The sequence below is a fragment of the Cyprinus carpio genome, unplaced genomic scaffold, assembly GCF_018340385.1.
Source record: "Cyprinus carpio isolate SPL01 unplaced genomic scaffold, ASM1834038v1 S000006580, whole genome shotgun sequence".
NCBI classification, from domain to species: Eukaryota; Metazoa; Chordata; class Actinopteri; order Cypriniformes; family Cyprinidae; genus Cyprinus; species Cyprinus carpio.
Window position 1 is genome coordinate 355,634 of NW_024879235.1, and position 18,123 is coordinate 373,756.

The 18,123-nt window shown below is 40.9% G+C and overlaps 1 long non-coding RNA gene and 1 pseudogene across 1 annotated transcript; one reads left to right on the plus strand and one right to left on the minus strand.

The window, feature by feature from the left end:
* The window catches only part of LOC109074866, a 53,238-nt pseudogene that overhangs the window by 13,926 nt on the left and 21,189 nt on the right, over positions 1–18,123 (plus strand).
* Positions 14,269–16,336, minus strand: LOC122144034. The gene is made up of 2 exons (XR_006159504.1): positions 16,295–16,336; positions 14,269–15,448 (listed from the first exon to the last, which is right to left on the minus strand). It is a non-coding gene; the product is annotated as an uncharacterized LOC122144034 (long non-coding RNA).

Here is an 18,123-nt window from a genome sequence, read left to right on the forward strand (position 1 = left end):
GTCATACAGAATATGGTCAATATGGCATCCTAATTATCATTAAAATAACATTGCAAATTTTCCACAAAAATCTAGAATTGTTCAAGTCCACAAAATACCACAAAATCAATCAATCTGATCAGAAGAAAATCATGAGATCTTTGTTGAACTGATAAATGCCATTCATTAGGTCTCTGTGTGTCTGAAATGCTGCAGGCCTCACATTGTTCATCTTTCTTCATCATGGCTCAGTGAGGTGAATCAGCAGTGTTTAGCTCACACAGAGGGAGCACACGTGTAGTTCATCACTTTAGGAATAGTTCTCCCTAAACGCTGTCAGTATTAGTACCTTTATTTTCAGCGGTGTGTCTCTGTGAGCCGTGGAGACACACCTGAATCATGACACTTTACGAGGTCGACTCTCAGACACAAATCCATCAGATGAATATCCTGCTCACAGTTTGAAAGCCTCTCATATCAGCAGTCTGTAGTATTAGCACAGCATGCACGATTAGATTTTGTGAAGAGCCATATTCTCTTGTGAGTAATGATTTTCTGGAGGAGTGTTTTAGTTCAGTAAGGTCACTGCGGTGTAGTTCATTAGGGTTTAATGCAGCTGCTGGACTAAAGCTATGGTCAGGCTTCTGATCTTGTGATGTTGTTGTCTACACACTCAGCTGGATTCGTTCCCTCGTCTACGATAGTAAACTCACATAAACGTCACATATAGAGCAAAGCCAAAGAGCAGGTAGGACACACCTGGGTGTGTGTGTGTGTGTGTGTGTGTGTGTGTGTACAGGTGGATAACAAGGTGGTGTGTGTGTGTGTGTGTGTGTGTGTGTGTGTGCGTGCGTGCGTGTGCGTGTGTGTGTACAGGTGGATAACAAGATTACAGCTCTGTAACGAGTCTCTGTGTCTCTGCAGGTGCTGCTGCTCATCGACGTCCAGCTCGCATACATCAACACCAACCACGAGGATTTCATCGGCTTCGCCAAGTATGTGCAGATCTTTGCCTGAGCACGGGGCTGTGAAACGGTTAACACTGTTAATCTAAATAATTACATGATGTGAATCGAATTGATAATAGCACATCTATTTGGCTGAGAAATACCGCCAAAAGACATTACAAAGAATAGATTTAGAAAGAAATATTTTATTTTCAAGAATGCATAAATAATGATAATAAATGGGTATTAATATTTTTTTTTATTTGAATATTGAATTTTTTTTTTTTAATATGATGCTCAGAAAATGAAACTAAAAGTCCCAGAAGGAGGCAGTAAATAATGACTGAATCATTGTATCAATCACTCAGACAGCTGATTCATTGAAAAATTTTATGAATGATTCACTGAATCATTGACTCGATTAATTCAGTGACGAATCACTGATGTGTAAGTAAGGGATACCGCTTCGCGTCGGGTGGTTCTTTGCCTTCACATCGTGCATTAAAACATGGCTTGCCATTGATTATCCCAGCTATTCCATGGTTATTTGCCAAGTTATAGACAAGTTAAAACTTGTGTTGCTCATTGCAGAGCAATATTTGACCGAATATATAAAATATTTTCATCAGTTATAGCTCGTTAGCACTAGCATTCTGCCAGCTTCAAATCAAACAAATAGAATAAATAATATGATAAAACCAAATTAATTATAAATAAATATAGCAGGTATTTAAATAAATAAACAAAGAATCGAGAGAGGGATAGAGATGACAGTTGTGTGTCAGTTACCTGCTTGCTGCGTCTGCGCGTCTCTCTACAAACAATTACTTCAAAACAGGGCCAGTGTTTCTGTATGCCAGAGTATAGCAGTTGCCATACCCTATAGCCCCGTCAGGTGTGCCATGAAAAATGTATATCTCTATTATATTAAGTTATTATTATTTTAAATCAGAGGGTTTTTTACAAATATTTAACCAATAATAAAAGGTTGTAACGCCATTGGATCCTCAACCTCTCAGCGAAACCTTGTAACTTCACCCCGCCTCCACTCAGATTGACCCGCCGCGCACAGCCTGGAGGAGACAGATTGTTTCTGCTTGTTCGCAATGCAAGGGTAAATAAATAACTGACGTTTGAATAGTACAGTGTTTTCTTTACTCAAACACTATGTCTTTAAAGGCTAATGTTTTTGTGTGTTTGAAGAGTGGAGAAGAAGTAGGCTATATGCCATCTAGTTGTAGCCAATATTCTTTTTGTGTGTTTTAAATGTCCTGTGCATATTGCGCATCATCATTTATATCATGAGATTTTGGCCAATATTAAACTAAGCACCCTATAGCTACAATAATCATTATATAACCTGTAAAAGTTGATGAAACCGTATAATGCAATGCACTTGTTGCCTCAGATGCGGCCGTTCTATTGACAAACAAAACACAGATGTCCGTCATTCGCTGGTCAAAAACCTTAACTCCATTTGAGCTTGTTTTTCATGTACAGGTGCATCTCAGTAAATTAGAATGTCGTGGAAAAGTTCATTTATTTCAGTAATTCAACTCAAATTGTGAAACTCGTGTATTAAATAAATTCAATGCACACAGACTGAAGTAGTTTAAGTCTTTGGTTCTTTTAATTGTGATGATTTTGGCTCACATTTAACAAAAACCCACCAATCTCAACAAATTAGAATATGGTGACATGCCAATCAGCTAATCAACTCAAAACACCAGCAAAGGTTTCCTGAGCCTTCAAAATGGTCTCTCAGTTTGGTTCACTAGGCTACACAATCATGGGGAAGACTGCTGATCTGACAGTTGTCCAGAAGACAGTCATTAACACCCTTCACAAGGAGGGTAAGACACAAACATTCATTGCCAAAGAAGCTGCTGTTCACAGAGTGCTGTATCCAAGCATGTTAACAGAAAGTTGACTGGAAGGAAAAAGTGTAGAAGAAAAAGATGCACAACCAACCGAGAGAACCGCAGCCTTATGAGGATTGTCAAGCAAAATCGATTCAAGAATTTGAGTGAACTTCACAAGGAATGGACTGAGGCTGGGGTCAAGGCATCAAGAGCCTTGAACCACAGACAACGTCAGAGGCGTCTTACCTGGGAAGAAGAACTGGACTGTTGCCCAGTGGTCCAAAGTCCTCTTTTCAGATGAGAGCAAGTTTTGTATTTCATTTGTCCACTTACTGTGTTTTACCGTGGTTAATACGTGCTCAGGTCATGTTGTTAAATTCGTCAAAGGCGTGGCCAGCTGACTTCAATAACAAGTACTCAGGCAAATATAGAATTGGTTAGTTTCACCGCAGCAGCAGCGGTCGTGGCAGCCCTTATGTGAAGCCTCCTCGTGTGAAGACCGATGAGTGTAAAGACCATCGACTCTACCTGCGCGACTCCACTGAGCAAGGACACTGACAGGGCACTTGAGTATTGCTTTTCTCCCCTTTCTTTACTTTTTGTACAGCTTGTTCTCAAACACTTATTTAGGTCAATTGTACTCGATATGTGCTTTCAAATCCCTACTATTACTACTAACACCCCCTATACCAATAATCTACAGCCTGTCACTCTGACCTCTACTACTTTAATCTCTATTCCAGTTGGTCTCTGGAACTGCCAGTCCGCTGTTAACAAAGCAGACTTCATTTCTTCTATTTGCTACTTATTCCGGTCTCAACCTCATGGCCCTAACTAAGACATGGATCAAACCTGAGGACACTGCCACTCCCGCAGCCCTCTCCACTAATTTCACTTGTTCCCACACCCCTCGTACGACCAGGAGGGGTGGAGGTACTGGTCTCTTTATCTCAAATGAATGGAAATTTGATCTTCAGCCATCTCTTACAGGGAACAGTTCATTTGAATCACATGCAATTACTGTAACCCACCCTGTTAAAATCCACTTTGTAGTCATTTATCGTCCCCCAGGTCAAGTTGGAAACTTCTTGGAGGAGTTGGACGTGCTGCTATCAAACTATCCTGAAGATGGTACTCCTCTGGTACTGCTCTGTGACTTCAACATCCACCTAGATAAACCCCAGCTGCTGACTTCAACACTCTGCTTGCCTCATTTGATCTCAAGCGAGCATCTACTACAGCGACTCACAAATCAGGCAACCAACTGGACCTCATCTACAGGCGCTGTCGCTCCACAGACAACACTTTAGTTACTCCACTGCACACCTCAGACCACTTCCTCATCACTTCTAACCTCACACTTACTCCTGAATCGGCACACACTCCTCCACAGGTCACCTTTCGACGGAACCTACGCTCACTCTCTCCCTCTCGCCTATCCTCTATGGTTTCATCCTCACTTCCTTCACTCTCTCAGTTTTCAGCTCTGGACACGAACAGTGCTACGGACACTTTTTGCTACACTCTTACTTCTTGCTTGGACAACTTTTGCCCACTGTCGTCTAGACCAGCACGCACCAGCCCATCTGCCCCCTGGCTGTCCGATGTACTCCGTGAACATCGCTCTAAACTCAGGTCTGCAAAGAGGAAATGGCATAAATCAAGAAACTCTACCGACCTCAGCGTGTATCAGTCACTCCTCTCTTCCTTCTCTGCAAATGTCTTCACTGCTAAAACAACATACTACCAAAACAAAATTAACAACCGTTCTGACTCTCGCACACTTTTCAAAACCTTCTCTTCTCTTCTTAATCCGCCTCCTCCTCCTCCTCCATCGACTCTTACAGCTGGCGACTTTGCAGTTTTCTTCACAAATAAAACAAGAACCATCAGTGACCAATTCTCCACACCACAGACTGAGGATAACTTCACAACGACTAATGCACACTCTCTCTCCTCCTTCTCTCCACTCTCAGAGACGGACGTTTCCAAACTTATCCTGTCCAATCATCCTACTACTTCTCAACTTGATCCTATCCCCACTCACCTCCTTCAGGCCATTTCTTCTTCAGTCATACCTTCACTTACTCACATTATCAACACCTCTGTTCACACCTCTGGTACATTTCCTACAGCATTTAAGCAGGCTCGGGTAAGCCCACTGCTTAAGAAATTCTCTCTAAATCCAGCACTTTTAGAAAACTACAGACCGGTATCCCTTCTTCCATTCATTGCAAAGACACTTGAGCAAGTTTTGCTACTCTATGCAGCTGGGTTCGTCAACCATAACTCCTTCCAGCCAGAAACCTAGGAGTTGTGATCAATCATCAGTTAAGCTTCACAGACCATATTGCTACAATGACCCGGGTCCTGCAAATTTGCCAGCTTCCCGAAGTTTCATCAGCGTCGCCCTTGAAACAAGCGAGGAACACCTGCCTGTCCTTATCACAGACTGATCGGTCACACCCTGCAGCTCATCAGGGAGCGGCTACCTAAGCAACGCAAGCCCTGCCACCTTTGAGACACTTCTCCATGAGACTGAGCATTAACTCGCCCTCTCATTTCTCCCACAGACAGCAATGTGTGACTGACCAGCCCCACAGGAGCACAGCACAGACCCAGTGCACTGGGATGAAGGAAGAGAGCACTCACGGCACCGCAGCACCCACCTAGACTTTTCTCTTAAATCACACTCACTTGTAAATAAATCCACCCTCCGGGGCATTTACTGAGCACTCCTTGTCGTGTGATTCTTCACCCCATAACACCTTATACAACATTCGGGAGATTAGACCATTCCTGTCAGAGCAAGCCACCCAACTTCTTGTCCAAGCTCTTGTTCTCTCCAGACTGGACTATTGTAATGCTCTCTTGGTGGGCCTTCCTGCATGTTCTATCAAGCCTCTGCAACTGATCCAGAATGCAGCAGCGAGGGTTGTCTTCAATGAGTCAAAAACAGCTCATGTTTACTCTCCTCTCCTCATCAGGTTACACTGGCTACCAGTAGCTGCTCGCATGAAATTGATGCTTGCCTACAAGACGACCACTGGCACGGCACCAACATACCTAAACTCACTAGCTCAATCTTATGCGTCCTCCCGAAGCTTGTGTTCTGCAAGTGAACGACGTCTTGTGGTGCTATAAACCAAAAAGGGGTTCAAAATCACTCTCACAGACCTTTTCCTGGACTGTGCCCAGCTGGTGAAATGACCTCCCAATCTCAATTCGAACAGTTGAGTCTTTACTCATTTTCAGAAAAACATCCAAAGAGACATCTTTTTCGCCAGCACTTGACCAACTAATACTAGCACTTACCTTTTCTTTTCCTTTCTATTCTATTCTATTCTATTCTTGAAAAAAAAAAAAACCTAGCTACATGTACTTACATGTACTATGTGTAATTAAAGCAAAAGGAGCCCCTACCAAGTATTGAGTACATGTACAGTAAATGAACATACTTTCCAGAAGGCCAACAATTCACTAAAAATTTTTTTTTATTGTTCTTATGAAGTATTCTAATTTGTTGAGATGAATTGTTGAGTGAATTGGTGGGTTTACTTTTCCACAACATTCTAATTTATTGAGATGCACCTGTAATTGAGTTCATTAAGTGTAAGTGTCTGATACAATACCAACACTGATGACGCTGATTGACAGTAACTTTATGTGTGTGTGCAGCACAATCTGCGATCGCTGACCTCTCTCTCTCAGTGTGTGTGTGCAAGTAAGCGAGTGATGGGTGTTGGTTAGTGTGCATCAATTAAAGCAGCGCATTAATATAGAACGGTGATTTAACTGACTTGGAACTACCTGTGCATTAAACGGTTTTACTGCATAGTCACCTTTATTTATATAGGGCTTTAAACAAAATAGATTGTGTCAAAGCAACTGAACAACATTAATTAGGCAAACAGTTTGTCAGTAATGCAAAATGACAGTTAAAGGCAGTTCATCATTGAATTCAGTGATGTCATCATTCAGCTCAGTTCATTTTAATTAGTATCTGTGCAATAATTTGCAATCAAGTCAACGATATCGCTGTAAATGAAGTGTCCCAAACTAAGCAAGCCAGAGGCGACAGCGGCAAGGAACCAAAACTCCATCAGTGACAGAATGGAGAAAAAAACCTTGGGAGAAACCAGGCTCAGTCGGGGGGCCAGTTCTCCTCTGACCAGACGAAACCAGCAATTCAATTCCAGGCTGCAGCAAAGTCACTTTGTGTAGAGGACTCAACTGGTTCCTGTGGTCTTGTCCCGGTGGTCATCTGAGACAAGGTCTTTACAGGGGATCTGTCTCTGGGGCTCTAGTCCTGGTCTCCGCTGTCTTTCAGGGCTGTAGAGGTCCTTTCTAGGTGCTGATCCACCATCTGGGCTGGATACATACTGTATGACTGCAGTGACCCTCTGATCTGGATACAGACTGGATCTACGGCTACGGTGACCTCGGAATAAGAGAGAAACAGACTAATATTAGCGTAGATGCCATTCATCTAATGATGTAGCAAGTACATCGGGTGTTATGGGAAGTGTTCCCGGTTCCGGTTTACCTAATTAATGCAGCCTAGAAATCCTTTAACGGATTTGGATATTAGAAGTGTATTAGTGTGTTATGTGTAAGCCAGGTTAAAGAGATGGGTCTTTAATCTAGATTTAAACTGCAAGAGTGTGTCTGCCTCCCGAACAATGTTAGGTAGGTTATTCCAGAGTTTGGGCGCTAAATAGGAAAAGGATCTGCCACCCGCAGTTGATTTTGATATTCTAGGTATTATCAAATTGCCAGAGTTTTGAGAATGCAGCAGACATGGAGGACTATAATGTAACAAGAGCTCAAAATACTGAGGTGCTAAACCAGTAATTTTAAAATCTATATGATGTTTAATAGGGAGCCAGTGGAGTGTTTACAGAACCGGGCTAATATGGTCATACTTCCTGGTTCTAGTAACAGCCGGCGATATAGGATCGGTGGCCAGTGCTTGAACAGGCGGCGATGTTGGATCGGTGGGTGGGGCTTGAACAGGCGGCGATGTTGGATCTGTGGGCGGGGCTTGAACAGGCGGTGATGTTGGATCTGTGGGCGGGGCTTGAACAGGCGGTGATGTAGGATCGGTGGGCGGGGCTAAACAGGCAGCGATGTAGAAGCAGGTGTTGATCTTTTTCTGCAGAGGTGGTGTTTATCCGCACTATTACATCATAGAGCGGAACATTCCAAAAGGTGTTGTTTTGGCAGACTGCCTTCAATATAAGCTGTTTTTAGACTAACAAGTTCTGAAACTTTATAGTACAATGACCTGTCAACATATCAAGGGAATTTTGGTTTCTCAGCTCATAGGCCATTTAAGGAAAAGCAACACTCTTGTTGGTGTGATATTGTTATATATATTGCTATGCACTATATCATATGATGTAAATATAAGAGGATGATATCTTGAATTTTAGGCTAATATAACTGCATTCTAATAGACTCACACAGTTAGTCGTTCCTGTCTCACTGTCATATTCACTAACTCATTCTCTCTCTCTCTCTCTCTCTCTCTCTCTCACTCACACACACACTCTCTCTCACACACACACACACACACACACACACTCTCTCTCTCTCTCTCTCACACACACACACACACACACACACACACACACTCTCTCATTCTCTCTCTCTCTCTATCACTCACACACACACTCTCTCTCACACACACACACACACACACACACACACACACACTCTCTCTCTCTCACACACACACACACACACTCTCTCATTCTCTCTCTCTCTCTATCACTCACACACACACTCTCTCTCTCACACACACACACACACACACACACACACACTCTCCCTCTCTCTCTCTCACACACACACACACACTCTCTCTCTCTCTCTCTCTCTCTCAGTGCTCAGCAGCGCAGCAGCCAGGCGAATAAGAAAGCTCTGCAGGGAATCAGGTCAGTGTGCTGGTGTTTGCGAAGGCCATCTATGTTTATGGCACTCCAGACATCAATGCTCTTTATTGGTTTGTTATCATTTTACATGGCTTTGTCTTTCTTTCTCACTTTATTGCTCAGTAGTTCTTGTGTTTTGTCAGTATGTCCATGTGTTATGGACATGTTGATGTTTGTGTTTGTGTTCTCACACACGCGTGTCGTGTTCTCTTCACTATCCTCCCGTGAGCGAGCGGCTCCTGCGTGATGTGCTGTTGTGTTTGGCTCAGGAGCTCCAGGTAAGAGCCTCTCATGTCCCCCGTGTCTCCATCACTCCTGTCTCATCAGAGTGAGATTGTCTCTGTCTCAACACACACTGACGACAGATGGAAACTCCTCTGTTCATGCATCCAAACATTACAAAACTTTACTTCACTAAAAGCATTCATGTTTCCTCATTACTTTATGTAACGTGATATGTTCCCTTTGTGACATTTTTCTGATTTCCACGTCTCTTTCTCTAGCAGAAGGGTGTACAGGTTATGTTTCTTACGGTGCACAAGCATAGTTTGCATACACTGACGTGACAGCAGGTGTGAACCTGTTCATTCATTCAAATGATCCTATGATAGTGTTGAACTCTACACTGTGGCATTCAGACTCTAGTAGACACAAAAATGTCTGAGTTTCACTGCATTAGATTAGGGCTAGGCGATATGACCAAACAATGATAAAAAACAGCTGATATGGATAATTATCATAACGAATTTCAAATCTCTATTTATTTCACGTTTGAAGACCTAAATGAAAGTTAGGACTTTATGGTCTGAACATAACAAACACTTCATGTTTTTGAATCCTTTATTCTTTTCCAGTCATTTTTTCCTTAACAACATAAATATCTTAATAGAAAATTTAGTTTTTTTAGTTTCTGCATGTTCTAATGAGTAATATTATTCCACAAAAATACTGTATTTATAGTCCATGACTCCTTTAATACATTTAATACATGTCTGCATTAATAATACTATAAAATACCATGTTATAGTAAATCTATGGTAAATGATGGTGAATTGTAGATTGAAAAGCCTTCTGAATTTCATCCGATGTTAAACTAGATGACATCTCTGAGTCTCACAGCACTGTTTAGTGTTGTGTGATCGAGACTCAACTGCTCTAGTGAAGCTCGCAACCGCTGCGCTGTTGTTTGAACTCTGATCCGAGAGGATAAATGCTCCGTGTGTCGCGCTTCAAATTGAGTCCCGCTGTTTCCTTTCCGCTTTTGGTGCATAAATATTATATCAAACATTTATCAAACCCTTGATATCGTTTTAATCAAGGGAAATTATATTGTTATGGTTTTATATCGCCCAGCTCTACATTAGATGTATAATAGCAGTTGAATCAGTTGGAGTTCTTTGTCAGGAGCAAGTGTAGGGAAGTAGAAACTTGACAGATGTCTTGAAAATGAAACATCTGAGCAATGTCTTGAGGTGAGGAAATCATGGTATAAGCAGAATAATTGACAACACAGGCTGCTGAATTTATTGAAAAAGAAAAAACAAACCTGCGGTGTAACTAGCAAACTGCTTCACATCGTGGCAACATTAATGCTTCAAATTACTGAGATATCCTGCACACCCAGTGTGGAAATTTTACACCTTGGTTTTACATTATTTTTCAATAATTCAAGTACTTGTTGTCAATTATTCCTTACATTACAGTCAATAAAGAATAACATTTTCCTGTTTTTCACTCATTCACTCTAGAATGGTTTCATTTGTATTATCTTTACTGAATAATAACATCTGCATATTTGCATTTCTCCACACATGGAAAAGAAATGGAATCTGAAGCATCAAATGTGATTTAAAGGGTGCATTTCAGAGAATATTTAATGCACAGTGGATGTTTTTGTTTTAGAGTTTTTGTTTACTGTTTTTGGACTCATTCAGGAGGATGACAGACACCAGTTAATTTGTTATTAGGAGCGTTAACTGTCAGAAATGAAAATCCCGCAGCATGTAGTTTGAGGATATCTGACCTGAGTAGTTTTATCAACTGCAGAAGATGTTCTGACAGGGTCTAGGATCAGTGTGGTGACGTGGCTTTAATGAAGGATTGATCTCTGTGTGTGTGTGTGTGTGTGTGTGTGTGTCTCTTCAGGCCTCGTCTCCTCCAGCGTCTGGCATCATTGTAAGACGTCAGGCTGAAGCGTGTACTGAATGCACTGTGTGATGAAGCAGGAGAGATATGTAGTTTTGTGTTCACTGCATGAACCAGAGGACACTTTCTTCACATCTGTGTGTCTTTAAAGTCTTTTTCACACTGCAGGAAGAATTCAAACCCTTTTTGCTATCTTGCTGCTTTATTCTATAATACTCTCGTTTTTTACACATCTGCACTCCATAACACATGATGACAAAGCAAAATGTATGATTATTCCATACTTCAGTTTTTCTCCTCTTTAATAGACTGCTAAGTCATAACAGATCTGTCATTATTGTACTAGTTGTACTGAGTGGAGATGGATGAAGGGTGTGAATACTTTCTGAACGGTTTGTTTGATGGCAAACACAGAGCACTGTGTATAATGTCTGACAGCAGATCATACAGATACCTGCTATTTAATAACTAATATATTGATACATGTTTATTAGTACGCAATAAATAACTTTCAGTAATGGTAATGGTAAAACAGACAGTTGTAATCCTGGCTGCTGATTGGTCGTACAGTGTTCCAGCCATAGAGTAACAGCTTTGAGCTTTTTATCCAATCACAGCGCAGCTCCATCTTTATTAATGTTGCTTATGAATGTTCTGTCAGGACTAGGTGAATTTAAAGGAGGCCTATTATGTAATAAAAGTCCCAGGTGTCCCCAGAATGTGTCTGTGAAGTATATCCCACAGAACATTTATTATATTCATTTATTATTATCATTTTGAAAATGCTTGTTTTGAGTGGAAGCAGAAACACGCTGTTTTAGTGCATGTCTCTTTAAATGCAAATGAGCTGCTGCTTCTCCCCACCCCCTTTTCCAGAACAAGGCTATGAACTAAGTTCACTTTCGTGTCTTATTGCGCTTAAACTGTCAAATACACACAGGATTATGTTAAAACACACAGGGGTTACAAAAACAGTGGGTTATGTCTGTGAAGGGAAACAGCTGGGAAAGAACCGCAATGTTTATTTTAGATCTGTGTGGCAGCAGCAGGTAATATACAGTAAATACATCAATAAATCCTCTTCTCTGTTGTCTCCTCTGAGGCTGGGACTCTAAACAGTGTTCTGTGATCGTCTGTGCAGCCAAAAGACAGAACAGTTAGCATGCTTTGCTCAAACTTTCGTCATGGCCGTTAGAACTGTACACCGTTGTTCACTTGAGAAAACACAGTGGTGGAAACTTGCATATTAAGGGGTGGTAATATTATAATGAGATGCCTTTCTGCTTCACTGGAGTGAAATCTGACACTCATTTCTTCACAAACTAGCAGAAAAGGCTTACAAAATAAAGTTGCTGGGTTGTTCTTTTTCACGTGTCCTGGGTTAGAAAATGCACTAGGGACCCGATTATAGCTCTTATTAAACACAGAAAAATTACGATTTTCATGATACCTCATTAATTAACATTTTATCATTAGTATTTATAATATGCATTACACAGCGATGTTCAATCTGAGCTGGTCCTAATAGTGCTGCTGTACCAGATGCAGCAGATCTGAGTGTGTGTCTGCGCTCGTCTGTGTTTGTGTGTTAGTCAGTAAAGGGTTACACTGATTAAAACTGCAACAGCTGAGTGCATGAAGTGTCCCAACAAAGCCACTAGAAGCCAACCTTTAGCCAAAAAGTGTAATGGCTAATGCTAACGGAAAGGAGACCAGAGGCCGTGTTTTTTTTTGAATGGAGGTCAATGGAGGAGAGGCTTCAGTTTGCTGAATAAACAGCTTTTTAGAGGAAACAGCTCATCATTTAATGAATCAACAGCCTATCTGCTAATCTCTAAAATGTTTTACACTAAGCAATACTTTTGGATTGAACTATTTTTAGAGTTTACCACGAAAAAAATGCCGTTTTATAAGAGAAGTCACTGATTTTTGCGACGGCTGGGATTCAGTTTACGGCACTTCTCATTCATTCCTCTGGGATCTGTAAACAGTGACTGAGTGTCACACAAACTCTGACTGAAATTCAGTGACATCAAAGCTGTAATGTGATTGGTTTATTAAATTTAGCCCTTACACTTTCTCCGAGAGTAAGTAATACAGATCCTCTCATCTCTCTTGTGTCCAACGATCCACACTTTGTTTCTTTGGTTATTAAAGTGCATCATCCATGGAGTTAAAGTGCACTTTTTCCTTTCACACTATTATTCTACAGAACATCACGGAGTAGTGCATAAGTGTGTGATTTGTCTCACACTGTTGATTTCTCACCTCATTCATCCACATGAGTGTGTGTCCTGCACTGATCACTGCTGTGTTTCTGATGGATGTGTGTGTTTGTGATGTGACGCGTCTGGTTTTATCACAGGTGATCCGCAAGGGCTGGCTGACCATCAATAACATCAGCATCATGAAGGGAGGAGCGAAGGAGTACTGGTTCGTGCTGACCGCCGAGAGCCTGTCCTGGTTCAAAGATGACGAGGTGAGGGTTAGAAGAGGCTTTCAAGATGAATAACAGACAATGACTGGAGAGAGAAGAGTGTTCCTGTTCCTGTGTGTGCTGTTTTATCACAGTATATTAGCTGCAGAATCAGTGATTCAGGCACATTCACACACAAATCCTCCTGAACACAGAACAGACCTGTGCGCTTCACAGTGAATCTGAAATCAGTGATTATTTCAATGTCATGACAGATTTCTCTTAACAAATGCAAACCAGCTACACTCTCACTGCACAGACCTGGGTCTGCTTTTACTATTGTGACTCGAGCACTAAAGCTTGTTGCATGTCTGAAATGTTTGTAACTCTGTTTACCCCTCGCTCATGTTTCTGGAGCTTGTTTCAGAGTCTTTGGTCAGTGCAGAATGCAATCCATCATTTAATCATGACAGAATGTGTGTGAAAAGACTAAGCTGTTTTAGGTCCGTTCAGATCCAGTTTCTGCTGCAGACCCGTGTCTTTATCTTGGATCCCGCAGGAGAAAGAGAAGAAGTACATGCTGCCCCTGGACAATCTGAAGGTCAGAGATGTGGAGAAAAGCTTCATGTCCAGCAAGCACAATGTTTGCCCATCTTCAACACGGAGCAGCGGTAAATGATCTCTCTGTCTGCTGGTTTACATGCAGTCACTAGAGTCAGGGCTAGTCTCCATGTTCTGTGATGTTTCTGATGGAGGAGTGACGCTGGTCTTCCCTCAGGAACGTGTTCAAGGACAACCGTTTCCTGGAGCTGGCGTGTGACACACTGGAGGAGGTGGAGAGCTGGAGAGCGTCGCTGCTGCGCGCCGGTGTTTATCCTGAGAGAGCCGCGGTCAGTGATCCTCGCTCTCACAGCAAGCCTGATGTCAATCTTAAACTGCTTTTTAAGGTTTTGGAGGGACATTAATAGAAGGTTTTTTTGTATTTTAAACATTGAATTAAGATAGGATTTTACACTATTTGCTTAATGTTGTTCTGTATTTTTGATGAGAATTAAAAGCAAAAGGGTTTTTTTTTTTTTTTTTTAGTCTTCGCTATCATTTACGATCACTGCTCTAAACTGACGGTAACAGACAGCGATTAACCTCGTTGTTTTGTAGGGGTGCACGATAAATATCGGCCGATAATTAATGCGCATCTCGTCAGTAAAGCGTCTCTAATCAGCGGTGAGTTCCATCAGGTGCGTGATTTCACACAGATCTGTTGTTAACTGACAAACTGCACAAACAAATCCACGCTGATAATGAACAATGAACCGGCTTTACTGACGAGATGCGCTTTAATTATCGGCCGATATTTATCGTGCACCCCTATTATTTTGTCTCTGTTCGTCCATCTGTGCAAATGTATTTATGTACAATCACCTGATTTTGTAAATGTGATCAATAACATTTGCATTAAGCACACATTTGCGCTGGTCTATAAATTACATTTACAAAGCAAGCCTACAATAGCGGAAATTAGCTTTTTGTGTGTGTGTGTGTGTGTGTGTGTGTGTGTGTGTGTGTGTGTGTGAAAGTAGGTTCCTGATTAATAGAATGATTAATGAGAAAACATTTTATTGTTGTTCAATTTAGTTTTATTAGTTTCATACATATTTCTATATTAAGTATTTTACACCAGTAATCTCAAGCTTTACGGGGTTTTACATGATTCTTTGATTGCAGTGAGGGTATGCTGAACAGACATTTTCACACGTGTCCTCCAAATGAACCCACAACCTCACAAGTTTATGCATAAGAGATTAATTCATTTATCAACTCTAGGCAAGACACAAAGTTCTTCTCACCATAATTTCTACTTAAGAGGACAAACCCAAGCAACCCTTCTTTATCACTTCCACGAGATTTAATCTGAAGCATGAACCCTGTTCCTCGCGGCTGATCTTCCTGACCGGCGTCGGTCTCTTTCTCTCAGGTGGAGAGCGAGAGTTCAGGCCCGTCTGAGAACTTCTCCATGGATCCTCAGCTGGAGAGGAAGGTGGAGACCATCAGGAACCTGGTGGACTCCTACATGGCCATCGTCAACAAATGCATCCGCGACCTCATGCCCAAGAGCATCATGCATCTGATGATCAATAACGTAAGATGCTGTGACCGCGTGACCTGTGACATCAGATAGGAACAGTATCTGCTCATCAGGGGCTGGATTCACAAAACATTCTTAAGAAGAAATTTCTTCTTAACTGACATTTTCTTCTTATTTTTGAACTTTCGAAAAAAGTTACGAATATTTTGTGTTCCCAAAAATTAATCTTAAGAATATTCTTATCTTTTTTTCTTAAGATTCTTGAAAAGAATCTTTGTAAATAACTTCTTAAATTTAGGACAGCCGCAGACTGGTTTTGGGTTATTTCAAATTAATTGTTACATTTAAGCATTACAACAACAGCTGCATATAATACATAGTAGGACTATTAATAGTGATGTGCACGAGTTTTCTAAAGTGACAGTGATGACTGATAATATGAACAATGATCGGTCATGATTAGCCTATGTGTGATGCTACTTTTTTGTTGACTCTTCAAAACTTTTAATTATAGCTTATAAATACGGCATAATCTCTGGCAGTATTCAGCGCATATGAATGCGCAGGACGCATCTGCTGTAGAAGCGCGGACACACATAGCGGAAGCGTTCACTCAGATGAGTGCAAAAACAGCACAAAAATGAATGAAACATATCACTGCAGCTTGAAACAGACTATTTTAAAACGTGAAGCTGAGCGCCAGTCAAAGTCGCGACGAAAATAGTGTGCTTGCATACGATTGTTAGGTTAAACTATAGACAACAAAGTGTGAGTTTATCTGTGCGTCATGTATTCATTCAGATAAGAAAAAAAATAAGATGTCCTTAAGAATATATTTGAGAACTTATTAGGAGTTTTTCGCGGATTACACTTAAGAACATTCTTACGAACTTCGTGGAATTTATCTTAAAAAATGTCTTAACTTGTTTCTGAAGAAGATTCTCGTGAATCCGGCCCCAGAAGCATTGCTGTAGTTACACCCTCACACATGCACTCTGTGTGAAACACCCGTGTGATCCAACAAAGATCAGCAGCCATCAAACTTTGAATCTGATTCTGACTTTCCCTTAAATTCATTTCCAAAAATTGTAGTGAAAAATGTCAAACTCCACATAGATGTGTTTTGTATCAGGTTAAACATGTAAAAATCTAAACATTTTGCTGTTCAGACCACTATAAAATATATTTGAGTCAGATGCGCAAAAATAAAACTATTAAATTATAGGGTATATTATACTACAATACACTAGCTTACTGCAGTAAAAACTACAGTATACTACAGTATTTATTACAGTTGATCAGTTAATACTACAGTATGCTGTAGCATTCAATAACAAAGTGTTGTAAACACTATAATATATACAGTTTACTATAGTATGGTTAAAAAAACACCATAGTATTTACTATAAATTACTATAGTATGTTTTCATGTGGGATGCTGGAGCTTGTCTCAAAACTAGCTTGACTTTTCTGATCCATTCATTTTTAACCAGCTGGTCTTGTGTCTGAATGAGATCATCTGTCCTCAGGTTAATTATCAACGTGTTCCAGAGTTTGGCAAAAAAGAAAGTGTCCAGTGTATTTCTTTATATTCATGGAATCTAACAAACTTCAACTTGTAAATGTTTTAAAGAGTGTGATCATGCAGAAACATGCATACATCTTTAATTGTGGCTTAATTATCTAAATATTGTTTGGGCCACTGCACATATACTGTACAGCACAGACACAAGAGAGTGTTGAACTCATTCTCAAGAAGCATCTGATACATCTGTACCTTAAATATTTAAAAACTTAATTATTGATTAGTAATATGCATTGCTAAGAACTTCATTTGAACAACTTTAAAGATGATTTTCTCAATATTTAGATTTTTTTGCTCCCTCAGATTCCAGATTTTCAAATAGTTGTATCTCAGACAAATATTATCCTCCTAACAAACCATACATCAATGGAGAGATTATTGTATGAATCTAATTTTCAAAAGAATTGTCCCTTATGACTGGTTCTGTGGTCCAGGGTCATGTTTGAGCTAATTATGGTCCTGCTGCTGCTCGTCAGGTGAAGGAGTTCATTAACGCGGAGCTCCTGGCGCAGCTGTACTCTGCTGGAGATCAGAACGCGCTGATGGACGAGTCTCAGGAGCAGGTGCAGCGGCGCGAGGAGGTTCTGCGCACACACCACGCTCTGAAAGAAGCACTCGCCATCATCGGAGACATCTCCACCACCACCATCTCCACGCCGCTGCCTCCGCCGGTGGATAACTCCTGGCTGAGCCCTGGCGCCGGCTCCCGCAGGTAACACACCCGGCTCTGATCTGTGCGGAGCTCCTTTAGCTCTGAGAACAAGAGTGTCGGGGGGGTATTCTCTTTCCGAATTACAGCTGCGCTTCTATTTTGCCACACACTAAACTTAGCAATAAACACGTTGAAAATAATACACAATAAACATGTCTGCCAAAACGATCTCAAAGGAGGCTTTTATTAAACAAATCAAAGAGTGATTTACTCATTCACTGTTAAAAAATACTTTAGCTGGTTTTCCACAGCGAGGGTCACAATTATCTACAGTGTGTGAAGCTAAAGGTTTAAGGTTCATAATGTAGAACATTTTTAACATTGTATGCTGTATGTGTATAGGTAGCTAGCAAAGGAATACAGCTGTTAAGCTAATAGTCACATTGAGCTGAGTAAGATCATGATTGAGAAATGAAGGATACTGCTGGAGATGCTGGTGTTAGGGGGATCCTATT